The sequence below is a fragment of the Oreochromis aureus genome, linkage group 9, assembly GCF_013358895.1.
Source record: "Oreochromis aureus strain Israel breed Guangdong linkage group 9, ZZ_aureus, whole genome shotgun sequence".
In the NCBI taxonomy this organism is placed as follows: domain Eukaryota; kingdom Metazoa; phylum Chordata; class Actinopteri; order Cichliformes; family Cichlidae; genus Oreochromis; species Oreochromis aureus.
Window position 1 is genome coordinate 26,063,101 of NC_052950.1, and position 20,223 is coordinate 26,083,323.

The following is a 20,223-nucleotide window of genomic DNA, read 5'->3' on the forward strand; positions in this document are numbered from 1 at the left end:
TCCTGTTGAATGGCTTCGGCCAGCTGAAGCGTAACATTACATCAGCAACCTTGCCTCTTGTGTGAGACACGGGCTCGGGTCACGGCTGTGCAGACCGAGCTGAAATGAGTTGCATTGACTAGGATGTCTGTGTTTCAACCTTGTTATGCTCAGAAGCCGGGCTCTTGGTCTTGACCTGAAGGGCCTATTATCTTTATGGTTTAAAATCTTTTCAGTAGCCTCGTTATTTGTCTAAGAAGCGTAATTACTTACTAGAAACACAAAGCTACACAGCCCCACATCCCTACAAATTAGTTTACCAGCAGACATCTAATGCCAAAGTAGAAAGCTGTATCCACCTAAGGTGAAGAAATACGGTTGAGAAGTTTCCGATACTGAATTCATTTCCATTTTTCTTACCCACAAGTTAGTAAGGTAAAGTGAAAGCTGGAGAGAAGGCAGCATAAACACTGTTACAACAGATTAAATATAAACAACACAAACAAGCTAAGACAACTGTGCGCATTACACAAGAGTATAAACAATATGCAGCATAAACTGGGAAGAGTTTCAAAACAAGTACGAACAGTACTTGTTTTGGAGGCAGACATATTTATCAAGACTGCCACTGTACAGGTTTCCTAAACTGATTTAAATTTACCACATGTAATGGGCTCTGACTGCTGTCAAGTTTTATAAAGCAGGAAGCGGCAGTGAAATTTAGAAGTTTTAGTCATAACTCAGGAAAATGCTATACAGTTTTTGCTGATTTCTGCTCATAGATAGTATAAAAAGTTTAATTGTGGCAAATTTCTGTAAACTTAAGCATTTTAGTTTGTTGGTTGCATAACTTAGAACACACATTGTATAAACTCTGACACATTTTTTTTAGGCTCTAGTTCTGGAAGTTAATTTCATCTTAATTTTCTCAATTGATGTTTAAGAAAATCCTTACATGAAGAGTTTAAAGTCATGACCATAAATATTTACATCAAAATAATATATATAAATATATATATAATATAAGAGGAATGGGGGGTATAAGACTGCGTGCATAATTGATTTAAATTGTGAAGGAACTGTTCATCCCATAACTAATTCAAAATCCCAGATTTCACAGCAAATGGCTTCCAAGTTTAGCCAATTTAATCATTTTCATTATCATAGTGATAATGGTGGCCTAATGTTTATGGGTTTAAGTCTTCCAACAAATTTGTTGCCGCCCCATCTTGAATATAGGGGCCAAGATGTGCATTGCTATTCCACCTATATCATTTACATTGATATATGTTCATTAATATGCACTGTGCTTTTTAAAGGAATAAATTCATCTTGTTTTATATATGTGGCTAGAGAGCGGCCGCATATGTAGTATGCCTTATAAGTTACTTTTGATTTAAAGATCATGAATAGCACCTTCAAATTATAAATGACAATTTAACATTAGTACATTAGTATGTATATTTTTATCATTTCCTTTTCATTATCCTGCATCAAAATGCTGATATATTCCTGATATTGTAGCAATTACTTATTGTCCGCAGATTGGACATGCAATTCTTCTGTCTCTTGACATTGACAATGAGTCAGCTAAACAAGAGGAACAGTTGGTTATAAGCTGACATTACACCAGCTGATGTTAGGCTTGAGTGTCCTAAAAGTCACACTCTCCCTACGATAAACATTTTGACATTCTCTCATTTTGTGTGCGTTTCTTCATTAAGTCCAACAATTTTAGATCCACTTCAAAGAAAGTTCCAGTTATGTCAGCTAACGGAGGCTAACTACAGCTAACAGAGGCTAACTGCAGCAGAAACAGCAGCTCTTATGGTCAGAAAAGTTCAGGATATGCTCAGCAACTCACCTCAGAATCTCAAAATAAGTAAGAACGTATCCGATGTATCACTTTTGTCCGATGACAGAAGTGATACAGGAGTGAGTTTCAGTGATCCGTCTTCTTATATTTGACTATTTTCAGAGAGTTTTACAACCTCCTCCACAATAAACGCATGTGAACAGCCAGCATATTGACAGATGAGGTAAACGACAGACTGACAGCCTACACTCACTACAGGTGAATGGCGACCAGAATTGTTTGTCCTCTAGTGGCCAGCATAGCTAGAATCATACACTTGAATTGGAGGGGGGGGGATAAAACTGAATCCAGCTGACTGCAATATGCAACCTACTGGCATCTATTACTGGAATTTTAGACGCTGTACCTATAACCTAATTAAAACTTCAACCTTACAGATGTAGTTGTTAATAGTGCAGAACTAAGTGTAAGAGAAAAAGACAATTTTAATTTTTAAAGAGTTATAAACTAAAAACACCCGAATGCATAGTTATGCTCTTGGGCGGGTTTCCCCAAATGCCCTCCTTTGTGGTTTGACAAATCAGAGAAGCTTGAAAAGAGATTTTAAAAACAAAGCATGTCGGTGGAGAAAATGCCCCTGAATTTTATTAGATTTCATCCGAATAAGAAAAACACATCCTGCAATAGTATTACTCATATTGGCACAAAGACACACACACAATGATGTTGTATTTTGCTCACATTTTTCCCAGTCATAGATCTTGCATTTCTTTTTTTATCAAAAATTGATTTTTTTTTCCCCCTAGGTTTCGCTTTCTCTCTCTTTCTCTCTCTTTCTCTCACTCACTTTGAAATCTATTAATATAACTTTATTTACACCTACTGGCACTCAGCTCATATCTGTGCTTACATGTGGCATGCAGACGGCAAGGACACACATTATGACTCACAGTCTGTAACAAATGACCTCAGCTCTTTTTATTTGTTTTGAATCCATACAGCCTTTACTGCACATTGTGAGGCCGTGACTTGGCTCATGATAAATTCACCTCCCTGTACGTGTGTGAAGAATTGCTCTCCGATATGAACCGAAGGTGATGGAAAAAATGCTGGTTTTTATTTTCAACCACGAATATTGCTTTTCTGTGGCTCCAGAGATGTATGGGCTTAAAGGGGAGCTGCCTGGGGGGAAAAAAATTGAATAAAAGAAATAGAAATAATTTCCAGGAAGGATTCCCTGATGCTGTTTGTGAAAAGACTGATGCAGATAGATGGCTTACTACATTGCTTGATAAACTGTCCGAAACATGTTATGGAGGACGGTTCTGCTGGGAAACTTTGGATACTGGCTTTCATGTTTATATTACTTTGACACGTACCACTCACCTAAATATTCTGCAGACGCCCACATGGAAACCGCATTCCCTGCCTGTAGTGGCCTTCTGCAGCAAGACTGTGTCTCCTTTCTTCCTCCCCAAACTACAAAAAAACCACACAGGTGTTGACCTGTCCTCTGAATTCTCCAGGTTCCAATCTGATCAAGTATGAAGGCTGTGGGTCTCAAAGGATCCAGTGCCAATTTCCCAGCACCAGATGGCCATGTCCATGCACACCAGAGGTCAGAGCTGTTTTGGCAGAACAAGGAGGATGTCACATTAGGGTTGGGCGATATTTTATTTATTTATGTCAGTTGAACAACTGTGAGTTCATCTTTTTTTTTAACTGACAGTGGCATTTGGCAGCTTTTAACATATCAGTAGAAGTTCCAACCTGTGTATAATAATTAGATTTTTTAATGGGACAGTACTGTCATCATGTTCTAGCCCATAAAAGTAACAGATCCTTGGAGTCTATTTTTCCAACATTTAATGCAAAAATGTAGCAATTCACCAAGTGCACAGATCATTAAGGGGAGAGCCATTATTGGTACCATTAATGATTGTGGTTGGCAACTGTATCTGACTGCTGGAACTACTTGGTTAGGTGCATTACTAGTGCAAGCAGGTAGGGACTCTGCCACCAACTTAAGCTAGTTTCTGGCACTTCCGACTAGGAATAGTAATACCCCTTGGGAATAGGAACTTGGACCCTTTAAATTAGGATTTGGTCAAGACAAGACTGTACAGGCATAGGTAGGATCTGACAATTCACTCAGCGCTATCATGCTCTTAGGCCACTTTAGGTTTCCTTTTTCCGTTTTGCTTTTTCATGTTTTTCTGTGTTTTTAGGAATGTTCCTAACTAAGTAAAGTGACCCATAACCATCTGTGTAATGGCCATAATGACAGCTGTTCAAGTTCTTTAAATTCTAAGGAAAGTGCTTCCTTGATTACCTCCTTTAGGAGAGGATAGTCTGGACCTCCCTTTGTGAAAGGAATGGTAATAATCCCATCCTACAGTTCCACAGTGCCACAATCTGTTTAAAATTTTTAGAGCGGCCTGTTAAACCAACAGCTGTAATCAAATTGGCTTTTTGTCCAGATGTTGTCTCTCCAAATCAAGATTAAGACACTCTGGAATATTAATGTTAGGAGTTGTATTGCCACAGTTTCGGATCATCCTTCATTAATTATTACTTCAGATCAGCTGGGATCGACTCCAGCCACCACACTCCTAAAGCTGGATAACTGAATAAGTAAATAAGTGATGGTCGCAAAAAGCTTTAGCAAGAAGGAGTAAAAAAATTACACTGGATCCTGTCATTAGCATTAATATTTTTCACTCAATATGGTCATTTATATGACCTTCATTAAATAACATTAGAACACTCTGGAGTGAAGCAAGATTAAGGAGTCCATATTTAGGGCATAGTAGTTTCAATATTAAGGACACCTGCCTCCTGATTGTTAAAGAGTTTAGTGTAAGTGCAGTCTCTGCAAACTGCAGTGACCTCTACCTAAGTTCTTATAGATTTTCCTTAACATCTTTCTTTGACCTCATGAAGTCTGCTGTTGAGGTCGAGGAAAAGTCATTAGGTGCAGGAGGTGGGAAGTAATTTCCTGGACTATTCAGCTGTACCCTGTCTTCCTTGCTTTCCTTCTTGCCTACCACATTTGCTTTGTTTGCGTTGCTTTGTTTTCTTATTTTGTTAATTAGTTAGTTTTCCTCCCACTAGCTTGTAGCAGTTTTTGATGTACTGTTTAAAATCCTTTAATTTAACTTCCTGCTTTCAGTCCTTTCTTCATGTCAGCCATTGGTTGCATATAAGAACTTTGTGACATATGTGACTTTTACACTCAGGGGTCATACTAATAACAGTCTCTGTTACAGCCTGTGTACAACTCCCCAAGTTTAGCTCAACACAATATGCAAACTAAACCAACAAAACACACAAAAAAGCCTAAAGGCTGATGTAGCTTTCTTTTGCCCAACACCTGTTCACATATTTTGACAGAGCAGCCTGACAGCTTTCTTGTCCATTTTCCTCTGAGACTGTCTAGAATGGCCACTGTTGGAGTGTATTTTGCTGTTAAAATGTTAGTCATGCAAGTTTAATCCTGTCAATAAATACATACTTATCACTGCCCTCAAGGAAAATTGCAAGTTGATGGCCAGACTGTGGCATTTTTAATATTAGAAATTAACAAATGTAAACTCTTCTTTTCACATTGTGTGATTACGTTTGAGCTCCGGGGTGACATTTTCCAAAATCAGGATGCATAAATGCTTCTTACAGTGCTCGTTAGCATCTGACTCTAAAATGTTGGATGTCAGAGCGTCCTTGAACACAGCACCAAGGAGAGTTGGCAGAATGGCTCCTTCTGGCAAGAGTATTACTACACTAGTATAAGATAATCAAGGCAATAAAAAAAGGCAGGATTAAATTGTCCTACTAAATTAAATGCAAGCCAATTTCAGTCTAGAATGTCAAAATAATTATACAAAGGTGTGTTTTGGATAATGCTTGGCATTAATACAAAGCATATCCATGGGATGGTGTAACCAAGGAATAACATTAGGCAGATAAGAGAGCTATTCTCTTGTGCTTTAAGGGTTTGGTTCTCTGCAAAGGTCAAATTAGTGGCGTGATATTGCATTTAAATCCTTTGCCGTGGAGTCTTAAAATTAGACAGTTATTAACTAGTTATGGTGTCCTCTATGTGTGGTACAAGTGGTTTCAGGGGACTTCGATTTGTAAATGAGCTTTGTGCAGCCTGAGTCTGCAGGAGTTGGATCATTACACTGCTGACCCTCCCATGTGACAGGCGTTTGGCTTGTGTCAGCACAATTTCTGAAGCAATGAATGAAAGCATGAAACACACAGGGACAAAGAGGCACATGTGCAACTTTGACATTTTTTTTTTTTTTTCATGCAAACACACTTTGAAGTTTAAATCTCTCTCATCGCCTCTGATCTCTGACAGGAAATAAAATGTAGACATTAATGACAATTTATGAGTGCTGCAGTGGTTGCATTCCTTCTTAAGCATCATTTTATTACCATAAGTCCCATCTAACAGAATGGTAGGGTAAACTACCTTACCACTTCTATCCCAGTGGTTTTCTCCCCAAGGGCTACTAAGCCGAGCATTCACTTTACAGCGATGAGTCTTTCAAAAGTGTCACTTTCCTATTGTTTCCTATTCATTTCCCCTCCTCTTCCCCTCTCTGTTGCTGTCTTCTTGCTCTGCCCCTCCCTGCCTGTCTTTCTGTGCCCTGTGTCCTCTCTCTCTCTCACTAAAGCCCTATCTTTATTTTCCCTCTCCCTCATTCTCTCTTGTCAAACAGACAAGTAGAGGCCTCCCTAGTGTTCTCCCCTCCATGCAGTAGTTTGTCTTTTTGGCTCCATCTAATCCATTAGTAATCCATTTCAGGGGCTGTCAGCCACATAGAAGCTGCAGAATGCAGCCTGCACGGTTTATCTGACACAGTTTGTCAGACCTGCACTGACCGGTGAAGGCCTTGAATGGAGCTCCAGCAGCAGTTGGAAAAAGTCTGAAATATACACACTGCTGATGAATACTGTAATGTCCTGTATGTCAATGTAAAGAAGATAGAAGAGGCATCTATTGGGGGTGGGGTTGTTCCAAGCAAAAATGTACTGAAGGTGTTTTTGGGTTAGGGGAAAAGGAACATTTTCTTCTTTGCAGCCACGTGTTCTGTGATTTTCACATTTACTTTGTGAGTTTTTAGTTCTTGTTTATTTTATTTTTTTCTATTTCTCTCTCTAGTAGCTAAAAGTAGCTGCTTTGGCTGCTAAGGTACAAAGGTTCAGAGATACACAAGTAACATGCTTCCTATGCAGTAGATCCGGAAAGGACAAGATAACTTAAAAAGCAAGCAAAACAAACAAACCAAAAAAGTTTCCTTGTTGAAATCATAAACTATCAAACACAATTTTCCAACTCATTAAACCCATGGTTTTCTCTACTGCCGCCTTCATTTGATACAGCCACTTTTGCTTATGGTGACTGTCAGCCAGCGCCTGCTAGCTTGCTACAGTTGGCTGCAACTGACAATGCACTCTGTGAGACGACTGCATGGCTTTTCTTTACTTGCTGCCACTGTTTCACTGCAGTTTAGAAAGTCAGCGACATGCATGGTGGTGTCCTTAAGGCAACTGACTCGAGAGAATGAAGACAAATTCAATGAGCCATTATCCAGTAATTGCAGCAAGAGTGACTCCTGCTCAGCCAAACGTTGCGTAGCTTTGCTGTAAAGTTTCACTGAAGGTGAACCAATGCTTCCCTATTATTCATTGTAAATGGTAAATTAACTGCATTCATATGGCACGTCTCTATTCTCATTGAGTCCTCAAAGTTTACTCACTCACACACACATTCATTCTCTATCTTATTCAAACAAATCAGGCAGCATTTTAGACCACAGGCACTAAAAGAAGTCTTTGAATATATACTCTTTGTTTTTCACCTATAAAACAATGTTAGCACTCATCCGTTTGGGATCCAGCCTTTATACACAGACTAATCCCAGCTGTTCTAACATGTAAGCTTGCTTGGTAAGCAGAGGTTTGTGAAGCTTTAGATTCCAGGTTGTAATCCTAACTGAGTCAATTTAGCATACAGCTTATTATAAATTACAGGCTGTTTCTTGCAAAAAGCTGACATTCAGTCATATATTTCTCGCTGTTCTGTTTTGCATTTACAGTGCTTCCCAAAATGAATGCCGCTAAGCTCCACAGGCCACATTTTGCATAAGTTGTTTTGTGGCAGACTTTGGGCGTAAGCTGAAAAGCATATTTTCTGTTCTCCTTGACTGGGACAGCATTTGTATTATAGATGGCATTCGGTTTGCATAAGTGTGTTTACTGCTGTTTGAAGGATTTTAATAAATATTGCAAACTGATTAAAGTGTGCTTTGTTGGTGTCACAATTAGCCTCAAGAGAGCCACTTATAAAAATTCAAAATTCAAATCAAAATCTGAAGTGTTAACACAGCTACTTGCAATACATTATTAATATCTGGGCTCTCCAATATCAGCTGCTTAAGCTTTAATGATGACTGTTATTGTTTTAAACATTTGCTCATGTGTAGGCAGGTGATGCAAATCTGATTGCTTTGAGTGAATGTGTGGGGGGTTTCATTAATGACTATGATCAAGTAGTTCCCAAGCGGGCAACTATTGCAGTTGTGCACACACCCACTCTTGTCCACACATAATTTCTGTCTCATCATTTAATGTAGTTGAGGGGCACAAGCAGTTATCCTGCAAAAGCGAGCATCTCCTCGGCTCACAGAGAATGAGAAGAGCCTCGCCTCTTATGGATGCAGGCAATTTAATGATGACTGCAAAGGACATCAAAAGAAGATTTATCATATTTTATTGGCTCTGCCATTGTGAGAGATGAGTTCCTGACAAGGCTAAAATTATTATTATTATTATTACATAAGCTTCTGCTAAGATTAATCACGTCTGCAGCATCTGGAAAAAGTTATGAGAGAGCAAAACACATTGTACTGCTAAAATTATTTATTTTTTGTTGATTTTATCCATTATTTGACATCACTGAAGTTTGGCGTTAATAGTTTGGAAATCTAGTTTTTGTCAGTTATGTTTATTTGATTGTGACGTTTTTTGTATGCAGTTAGAGTAATTGCTTGAAATTCTTTGAACAAACCAGATTTGGTTGAATACACCCTCTGTACTGAAACGTTTCTCTGTCACTGGCTTTTATTTGAAAATGAAATTAGAATTAGAACACTTTAATATGCTTGGATAAGACTTTAATAGTTTAATAAAATATTTGAACAAACATTTGTGGAAATGCTCATTTAGGTTTGGGGGATGTGTCTACATGTATTCTTATGACGTTTGAAAGCAGATGAGTCCCTGAAATGCCTCCTACACTTTTGACAAATGTACGATTTCTCTAACGCGTGGATTCGCTGATGTGTCTTCAGTTGTGATGACTGACTGAATCCCTTGTCACATTCATCACAATAGTATGGCTTCTCTCCTGTGTGGATCCGCTTAGGTCTCTTCAGATGTGATGACATACTGAAACCCTTTCCACACTGATCCCAGGAGTAGGGCTTTTCTTCAGTGTGGGTATGCTCATGTACCTTCAAACTATATTAGTGAGTAAAGCTCTTGTTACGCTCATAAAAGAAGTAGGTTTTCTCTCCTCTGTGAATACGCTGATGACGCTTCAAATTTGATGACTGACTGAAGTGCTTGTCACACTCATTGCAGGAGTTGAAATAAACTAACAAAATCCTAAACTGGGGAAAGCTAAACATAGGAACACAAGATACTTAGAAAAAGCAATATAGAAACCTGAAGGAACCTGGGACTTGGAAACCACGAGGAGAGAAGCAGATGAAGCAACAAGGAACAAAGGAAAACACACACAATATAGGGTAACGAGGGAATACACAACAGGAGGGACACACAGCTGAACCTAATCTGACATGACGAGACAAAAGGGAAGCAAAACTCAAAACACTGAAGATGGGACGCAAGAATGTCAAAGTAAAACAGGAACCAAGAGACATTCACAAAGATGCAAACTTGACACTGTGACATGGAGACATGAATGACTGGGGGAACAGAGAGAACGTGACACACGGCGACAAGCGTAACTAAATGTTGAACACAGAGAAGGCACAGTGACAGGAAACTAGGAACTATAAATATAACACAAGCAGATAACAATAAAGAGAACCAAAACCATGACAAACAACAAATCAAAGAATATAACTTAAACCAGAATTACACATATTGGGTCACAGAATCAGTACCATGGCAAACATTTTTGATTTGATATACTTCCTAATTACAAAGAATGAAGTGTCGTGAAGAAAGTGAAATGGTTTCCCCTTAGACAGCATGCTCATTACCTCAACAATATTTTGCATATTAAGTGTGCATATTTTTAAAACCATTTACATGTGAGTTAAACAAGCTAGTTACAAGATAAAACAAAAACAACACAATCCCATTCACATGACCCTAAATGCATATGTGAACCGAATATTTTTATATATATATATATATATATATATATGCTGAATGCCACATTAACTGGTCCCCTTGCCCCTTTCGGTTATACCACTGCGAAGTTGACCTTTGACCTTCACGTTAAAGGATTTGGTAGACATAATTAGTGTATGAATTCTAGAGTAATGGGTGGTAAAGAGAGTGTTTGGCTTCAACTCTAATGTGTTTCTCCTTGTCAAATTTCATTCAAGCCTATTACTCTGTATCACACATGAGTACACTAACATGTCTTCTTCTAGTGTAAAGCAGGTTATTATATGACAAAAGTAATGGCTGGACTGCAAACAAAAGCCAGAAATGTAAAGTCAAAGAAAACAGAGCATGTTACACAGCCTCAAATACAGATGTCAGCATATGTAGAAGTAATCTCTGTGAGTTCAGTAGCCATTTTGGAACAAATTCAGGCAGTTATTTAACAGCTTTGACTTACAGTAAATAAATGGGGAGAGCGCAATAACTACATTTAGATGATGACTGGGACATAAAAACTGCTTGTATTAAATCATTGAATCTGATTGAAATCAGTTGAACCTTATGAATACAAAAACAAAGACTACATTAATCTAAATGTTTACTTTTAATAATGAGTAAACATGACTGGCAAAGCACACAGCTCAAACTGCCATAAATCTCTCCTGTGAAGCAGAGTTCATATGTTTTGCCTGTGTATTGGCTCTTTGGGGTTAGGGCTTGACCAGCTGCCATCTTTACTCTATTTCGCTATAGGTTTATATTCGGCTTTCTTGGAATGCATGTCTCCTCCTTATATAACAGGTCAAAGGGACTTTCCTCTGCCAGTGTCAGCATTTGCTGCTGGTGCTCATCTTCCACAAATTCCTCCATCAGTGAATCGGCTCTGACAAACATAAAGATAACAAGTTAGAGAAAATGATTGAATTACTGCCATAAAACAACACCGATGTTAGGACTTATCACTCAGGTACATGAATGAATAACCACATATTAACCTTTAAATATTAACTTGAAAATAAGAAGAAATATTTTTAAGTAGCAATAAGAAAGATAATTTCAAATTTACAGACTTTTCATCTTAAGGCTGTGCAGTTTTTAAAGAAAAACTGGATGTGAAACATGAATTTAATTTAAATTAAAATAAAGAGAAGTGCAAAACACTGTGAATGTCCTTTGATTTACTAGAACTACTACTAACCATAAGTTACAAATTAAACAAGTGAAGAAAGTTTGTCTTTTCTTACCGCTGGGATGTAAATGAAGTTTGATTCAGTCCTGTTTAATGGTCGTCTTCACAAAGTTCACAGAGCTCTGAAAGATGCACTGATGGTTCCCATGGTAACCAAAGTTGACTTCACTTCAAAAGGTCCCAGAAGTGAATTAAAAAAAAAAAAAAAAAAGCAGGAAAATGAAACAACTGGAGTCCAAGCTTTGTTCTACAAAGTACAGACCAGGTTGTCAGTGTTATGAAGGTTGTTCACTTCTTACCTGCAGACCTAATCTGCTCTGGAGCCTGAAATGTTTAAGATAAGAGATTAGCATTAGCACAATTACTGCCTGCTGACCAATCAAATCTTTAGAAATACTGTTGCCATTGCAGTACACGGTCTTTTCAGTACTAGTTTCACACGTTTCGCACGTTTTGAGATGTGAGAGATTTGTGACTTTAGCGTGTTTGGAGTGTGTAGTTAGTGTGTAGTGTAGTCGATAGTTTTGTTTTGTTTGTCAGAACAATGAGGTGACAGCTGAATGTCACAGTTGCTGCCAAAAAGCCACCAAAGGCAGATTGCAATGGAAATGCCGTCTCCAGGTGGAAAACAGGAGTGGTACACCTCCTGCTGTCAGACCTGCAGGTATCAGGCTTGTGATGTTCTCCTTTATCTTATAGTGGACAGAAATTATTTTTTGAAGTGGCACAAATAATTTGTGTGACTTCGTATTTGATGCAGATTGTTCTGTAAATAGTTTGAAATGTTTATACAAAAAAACCCTGCCTTGGCTGCATTTTTAGGTAAACAGCCGCACTTAACTTTGTTGTTTGTAAAACTTGTGCACAGGTTTTTACATTTTACAATTTATATTTGGATTTCAAGTTATTAAAATGATTCATTAAACATGTTTGTGGTTGTTACAGTAAAAAATATAACTTCTACTCAGATTGTATGTTTTTTTTGTCAGATTTTAGATCAATTGTGTTAATACAGTATTTGAAAAAATAACTGTAAATTCAATACATGTGAGGCTGTGCTGAAAAGAATGATACCAAACAAGACAAGATAAATAGTATATAAAGGTGAAATGTAGAGGTAAAATAAAAAAGTAGTCAAAAACAGCCAATTATACCCTGGACCCCAGAGGGTTAACTTTTCAATGAGTAAACTGACTGGGAAGCTATTGCAGTGCTTGTATCTGTATTTAGACTAGAGATGGCACGATACCACTTTTTTATGTCCGATACCGATATCATAAATTTGGATATCTGCCGATACCGATATGAATCCGATATAGTGTGTTTTTAATCAATAAAACTGTTTTTTTAATATATTGCTGCATTTTGTATAAGTTCATACTCAAGTTTAAATAAACAACAGCACTAAAGCTATTCTGTTATACCTGTATGCAAAAAAATACACTGCACCCAAAATATTTCATAGTTCAGCAAAACTGATCAATCTAATAAACTTAAACCTACTCCATCCTTCCTATTCTGGTATTTTAAAGAGTACTTAGCAGAAATATTAAGCAACCTAACTAATAGGGTTGCAAACTCCCAGCAAAAAAAATAGGGAACCACCCCCCACCCTCCACCTCATGATGCTTAATCAACGTAATCAACTTTAATTTGATGCAGGGTGAAAAAAAATGCACAGAAATAAATTATTTTTCAAGAATAATTAAATAGATTCAACATCTTTCTTCAACAGAATTGCAGACTGCACAGATGGTACCTTCCCAAAGGAAAAAGTACTATAGCTTACTAGGGTATATTAGACTTAACAGTTACTATATACAGTAATGGACTTCTATACATTTTACATCAGATTAAAACTTTGGGTGTAAGATTCAGATAATTATTTATTAAAAACTAGACATTTTAAATGAGAATAAGAAAGAAAAGTATGTCTTTGTGCCCCCTTTTCCTTGTTAATGCCCTATCGGCCCCCCTGGCTAAACTTTGCTAGATCTGCCCCTGCACAGTTATCAGCCGTCAGCTACTTCAAAAAAGATCCTGGTGTAGAAAGTAATATTAAATAAATTCTAACGACAGCTTATCAAGCTTAAACGTGCTGCTGTTGTTCAGCCGATGGTTTCCTCTTTCTGGTGCAAAGTGGGCCAAAAACAAAGAAGAGAGACGGACTCGCGACAGAAAAGCCGATCAGCTGATCATTGATCAGTTTCATGATTGAAGTAGCAGCAGGAGACGAAGGGAGAGAGAGAGAGGCAGTCGCTCCATATATCGGTTGTTAAGCTTAACGCTAGAATGCTTTACAAACACTCAGAGATGAACTTACACACTTGCTTTACTTCTCTCTGGGATAACTTCCTCGGAGATGAAATGCCGGATTGGTAGTGAGGCTACAAATACACACAGCTGCTCTATCACATGACGCATACTGCTCCGACGTGCTACGGTTATGAGCTGAGTTACACCGTGTCGCAAGTTTTGTGAGGTGCTTTTTTGATATTTAATGGATCGGATTACATTTTTTATTTCTCTCCGATATCCGATCCAGTAATTTACGTCAGTATCAGACCGATACCGATACGTAATATCGGATCGGTCCATCTCTAATTTAGACTCTTATAAAAGAAGGCTAACCCAATCCACAATGCCAATATTAGTCTCCCTAAGATGACATTTACCAGGGATCATGGCTGATGTTCACCAATTTTGCAGTCATTAAATCTAAAAAAATAAAATAAAATAAAACAGAAAAAAATGCAATAATATCTAATATTGGACGTAGACACACTGGTTTCTGGACTGTTGTTTTGAACCTGCTGTCAACCTTGAACCTGCTGTCTCAGAGATGTCTTGTTTTATATAAAACAAAAAGAAAAAATCCAGTATATACAATTTTGCCAAAAAGGGAAAACAGCTATAGAAACCATATTTTTGTAGCAGGGTGTCTTTATGTTTATTTCTGTTGTAAAGTTGGCCATTTTGCCTTTGAACTCTAAAGGGATTGACTCACTTTTGGAGTCAGCCTCAATGGCTGCTAAATGTACTGATGGTTTTTTTGTTTGTTTGTTTTATGGTTTTTTTGCATTTTTCATCCTCAGAGGATGCTGCCTGTTATAAACATCTGTTTCAGAATCAGCCTGCACATTCATTATCACTTCTTCCCAGTAAATGCAAAATACAAAAAAAAAAAAAAAAAAAGAAAACATACTGACTCAGCCCAGCTGTATATCTTGAGTGCTGGCGTTATGCACACACCTATACTCTCAGCTGCAGTCTTAAGATCTAAAATCAGGTACTTACTTATCAGGACACCCCACTATGCTTTAGCACTAATGGTTGAATAAACAATTTAGCACTGATTGTTCCCTCAGCAGCATCTCGTACAGAGGTGTCGAATTACCTCAGTTCACCCTCCATCACCCCACTACACTCCCGCATCATCTATATCTCCAAACTCCTCTCACTCATTAGCTTAAGCTCTCTAATCGTACTGATAAGGGTTAGCATCATGAAATTTAAATAAGTTAATTTGCTGCTCATAAAGACTCTCCTGGCGTAGGTTGCCTCTGAGCAGACAGTGAAAGCTAAACTTGGCCTGCGAATTTCCCTGGCCTCCATTAGGTCCTGTTAATGTGCGGGCCATTCCGCAGTGTTTGGAGACAGAGGGACTTAAGGTTGTTTTTGTTTACATGCAGCTGCTGGGAAGTACGGATTGTAATGGCTCTGGGTGTGGCAGCTGCTTCATAAATGGAAAAGGCTGGTGGGCTGTCTAGGCAGACAGTGGTTTGCTGGTGGAGCAGCTGTACTGTCTGTGATAGAGAAAACGTCAAGCTCAGCAGCCACCGAACAGCTAACTAGCTGCCACGGGCTACCTCAAAAATGATGTTCGAACATCCGATGGGGCCAGCGCTGGGCCTTCACAGGAAACCCTCAAGGGTGGAAACGGCCAAGAGATTCTGGAGGGTGAGTGATGAAAATGAGTGTTTGTGTATGGAAGTGAGTCTGTATGCCGTGTAAAAGAATGCAGCCGGGTAGAGGATATAAAGTGCATCGCCGTTGAAGAGAATTTTGCAATCAATTGTAGAGTTGTGCAAGAAGCCTTTGGAACAGCTGGAGCAGCAGATCTGCATCCTACTAACTGAAATATTGAAACTATGCATGCTGCTGCTTTGAAGAGATTAAAAGAGATCTATGTCTGCTCTTTGTGTACATCATCCGTTTTCTACGTTATCATTTGAGAGGGGAAGGACGGGTTACTGGAGTTTCAAAGAAAAATCACTGCTGTGCATGTTCCTTAAATATCTCTATGTCTCCTTAAAAAGCTTTATTGTTGTCTAGAGAGCCATCCCGTCTCCCTGATAAAGACTTGTCTTTATCGCTCCCAGCAAATCAGTCTAATGAGCCTGTAAAAGACCAACTTCTGGTCCCTTTGAAAAGCTGCCTTCAGAAAAAGAAAAGTATCCCTCAGATCAAGCTCAGCCAGCCTCAAAGTTTGTCCATTTCTTTAAAGGTTATCCCAGGAGAGGTGGAAACCTAATGAAACTCGATCTCGTCTGGAGGTTGGATCAAAATGCTACATAGGGTGTTTGGAGCACCCGCTGGAGCCAGTCAATATTGCATTCCCTCAGGATGATGGCTTTAAAAGGGTAAAGAGAGACTCTTTCTGCTCAAAGTAGAGTGCTGAATACAGATTCATGTAGTTTAGGAAACTTAACTGGCTGCCTCGTTAGAATGGACTTAAATCAGGAGTGTGTCTTTATCCTCATCATCTCCCTTGCTTTGCTTTCGTTTCTCTCCAGCCCACATCAATCTTGCCTTCTTCCAATACCCAGAGGCTTTCCCTTCAATTTAATCTCTATCACTCATCGTATGCGCAAGCTCAACTCTCTCCATCACACACTGCCGACCTTTACTCTCCACTATTTGATTTGCACTATGTCGTGCTCCACCCCACTTGACTCCACTCTGTTGAGTGTCAATCAAGACAGGTCTGCATGGACAACAGGCTGTGCACTCCAGCTCAGACCTCTTTAGTGTTTTTGTAATGCGCACAGTTAGTGTTCTTGCAAATTCTTTTCATTTTCAACTGAGTGCTTTTCAGGGACAGGTACCCTCGCAACCTGCTGAGCAATATTTTGTGATGCTATGTTGAAAATTCCCATCCTGTACCACATTTCACCTTTCTTTACAAAACCATACAAATTCCTGTTTTCCTTCCCAAAATTAAACTTTGCCAATGTCTATAGAACACAAAATTGGGTCTGAAACAAATCTTTTATCAACACGTGGTGAACTCTGTATTCAGAATCAGAATAAGTATCATGTACACCTACTGTGGTTATGTTTTACTCACAATTTATGATTACATACATGGCTTCCTGCATCAAACTCTAACAAAAGCCCATGAAGCTCCTTGGTTTTACTAGGCATTTACTAATGCCTTTATCATCTTTCCTTTCAACTCTTTTTTAAGTTAAGCTATTACATTAAGCATTTTCTTTACCTTTTCATTTATTGTCCATATACTTTTTTGTTACACCTTTCTCATGTTTACAAGTAAAGTTCAGCATGACTCCTAAAAAGTCCATCTTCAGTTTTCTTTTTTTTAAAGCTGCCCTAATCAATATTTTTCTATTATCTATTATTTCTATTTCTATTATAATGGATTGAAGGTTTATCTGAAATCTGATGCTTGTTGCTTGTAGTGAGAAAAGCCACAGAGAATTATTGCCCTGCTCAGCACTTACCCTCAGCTGCAGAGCGCTTGTTCATGTCTTTTAGCTCATTGTCTTTGTTTTCTGGTCAACACCTCTGCTATTTGGCTTCATTCTCTCAATATGATGTGTGTTGTTGCCGCCTGCCGTGTCTGGATAGCTGACCACTAGTTGATCATTTTGGTGCTGAATTCTCTGATTATATTTGGTGGAGACCAACAAAACGCTGGTAAAGTCAGCCTGAAGTGTTCTGAGTTGTAAAAAATGTAGGGCCTTGACTCAAAAACATCAAAAAACAGTCAAACAAAGTCATCTTCTTCAAATCTGCCAACAACAAACATCATTATCCATTCCAGACTGACCCAGTTTTGATGTGGAGGATTATCGCTGGTGATGAGAGATGATAAGGCAATGACCCAGAGACTAAAACACGTTCAAGTTGAAGACTTTCAAAACCAGAAAGCGGTGCATTATTTAAGGAGTATGCACGTTGCATGGCGTTTTGTTTTACAACACAATACACTGAAAATAGAGCGTTTTGCACAGTCAATACAATTGTCTCTGATCACCAGCCCCACACATTAGATTTACCACCTGCTATCCTCCTTGGGTGAGATCCAGCACTTATCACAGATGCACAAGCAGAAATGAAGGAAGCAGCCAAATCACTGTGAGGTGATGATCTTAAAGTTCGAGATCAGACAAATTTCCACAATTTGTCTGTGATACATGAGTTGTATGTGTGGTCTGCCTTACAGAGATTTTTGTTTGTTTCTTTGACTACAAAAGCCAAAAATCCAATTTATGATTTTGTTTTTCCTTGAATGCGGTTGGTGCAGTTTTATTGATCATTCCACTTGGTTCAGGGTCTTAGCTTCTTAAATAGCCAGTTATTTAGTTGAAAGTCCATGTCAATAAAGATGAATAAAAGTCTTCAAGTTCCATTTGTAGTTCTAAATAGATTCCTGGTACTTTGTGCAATACGGTGAAATGTCCGTCGCACATTACAGCAAAGTGTGAAATGTGGTGAATCATAAGCCGGATGAGTTATTACGTCACTGACGTTCTGGTTTTAGGAAAGCAGCAGCTTATGTAGTCTTTTCAGTCTATTCATCACAGCACACTTTTATTATCTTGAGACATTTCTCTTCCACTGGTATCTAGGTATCGTCATAGGCAAATTAATAATCAATGGTTAATACCACAGTGATTTTTACAGTGACTACCATATCCGAAGGCGTATGTTTGTTCATTTTTGACATGTCAGCATGAATTTAGACACATGAACTCTCATATATTGCTGTTCTAGCAAGCTTCTTTGTCCCTCTTAGGGAAAAAAAAGTCGGTGCATAGAATCCCAGTCATGTCAGGGTCAGCTGAGTAATCCGCACATACCAGTTTCACCCACTCCTTTCTACAGCACCAGCTAAAAACAGTTTAGTATCTAAAAGATAATTTTCCATTACCTTTGGTTATACTGAAAGTTTCTAAGGCAAAGTGCAAGGCATTCCATGGTCATCCGAGTTCTCTTTTCCTTTTCTGTTGAACTTAACGTTTGAAGAAGTTTTGTTTATGTGTGCAGTTTGCAGAGCTTCTCGTCAGGCTTCCAGCAGAAAATATAAACAGAAGAGTTCAGTCTGTACAATGCATCAGATTTCTGAGTCTTCTGTAGCCTTGAATGTGTCAACTAACAACTTAAAAAATAATGTTTTCTAGTATGTATAGACGGCTGCAGGGTGCTTGTGTGTGTAGATGTACCATAACCAGGAGGTTACATGTTAAGTCCTCACTAGACAGTCTCTGTCAATCAAGAGTTTTAAAGCTTTTGAAAAACACTTTCTCCTTTTCTTTTTTTGTTTTAAGATTAAAATTTAGATGCTGCCAATGTATCATTTTGCATCGTCTAGTCAGAAAGTTACAAAATCCACTGGGTTCCTGAGTAGCTCATGCATTGAACAGATTTGGTTTCATGTCATTAACACTGCGGTATTATTGTGAACTCTGCTGCAGTGGATTTTGCATCTCAATTTGTCCTTGGTGTATTTCGTCCTCTACACCTTTCAGTCAGCTCTTTTGTTGCATAGTCAACAGCCGTTTCCTTTTTGAGCCTTTCCCCCACTTTATATGTGATTTCTGATTATTGTATCTGCCCCAAGAAACCATTGTTACCTTGGAAGAGAAACAGGAGCTCTGTCTGATGATGTCTGGATGTTGTGATTTTCTGCAAACTTGGCATTGTTCCTACCTACCCTGATGAACTGAACTACAGGAGTAAAAACACTGCAAAGTTTGAAAAGTCCAAACTTTCTAAATGATGTACAGTGTGTCTGAGTTCAATGTAGAATGACAGTGTACTGTAAGCTATGTTTGGGCAGGAGAAGCTGGTAGGGAAACCAGAGCGAGTGTGCTCAGTCAGCCTGTTCGGTAAGTCAATTAAATGTGGCATCAGATCTCTCACCCACTCTCGGCTTGTTACAGGAGACTGGTCAACTCACTTTAAGTGATGTGTATGTCATAGTGTGGTGGATTGAAAATTGAAAATGGGAAAATTTGAAACTGTGGCCTGAACAGGGTTCAGAATTTCCAGCTTTCTAAAAAAGCAAAGCAAGCACTGTTTTTATCACAGTGTACAGACTAATATTCTCTCAGATAGCATTCAGCAGATGATCTGAGACATACTGATTTGCAATTCCAACTTGTTTTTCACCATTTTTGTCCCCAGACATATGCATTTTATGCGTGTCTGCTCCCTGTAATTTGACTGTGGCAGAGTCTGCCTTGTACCTTGTCTCGTGTTTTTTCATCAGCTCATAAAACAGGAACAATGCATTTCTCCTCATTTATCAATGCCTCCACTCCCCCTTCCTTCTTTTTCCTGCTCTTTCTTCTCTTTTGTTGGAGTGTTTGAGCTGACAGGATGGTATTGTGTGTCTGATTGCGGCAAATCTGTGGCAAATGTCATTTTATTATGTCACTGGTTTCCTCCTGTTCCTATACAGAAGCAAAAAAACCTCATGGTGGTTAAATGGAAGCATGTGCATCACTTGTACCTTTATAAAAATAACTTGAAATGAATATACTCCTGCAACAATTAG

At 38.5% G+C, this 20,223-nt stretch overlaps 1 protein-coding gene and 1 long non-coding RNA gene across 4 annotated transcripts in view; one reads left to right on the top strand and one right to left on the bottom strand.

The window, feature by feature from the left end:
* Window positions 1-20,223, top strand: part of LOC116324446 (dipeptidyl aminopeptidase-like protein 6) — a 261,572-nt gene that overhangs the window by 89,994 nt on the left and 151,355 nt on the right. The window lies entirely within an intron of this gene.
* LOC120441759 lies at window positions 10,923-11,750 on the bottom strand. The gene is made up of 3 exons (XR_005614254.1): window positions 11,717-11,750; window positions 11,473-11,585; window positions 10,923-11,111 (listed from the first exon to the last, which is right to left on the bottom strand). It is a non-coding gene; the product is annotated as an uncharacterized LOC120441759 (long non-coding RNA).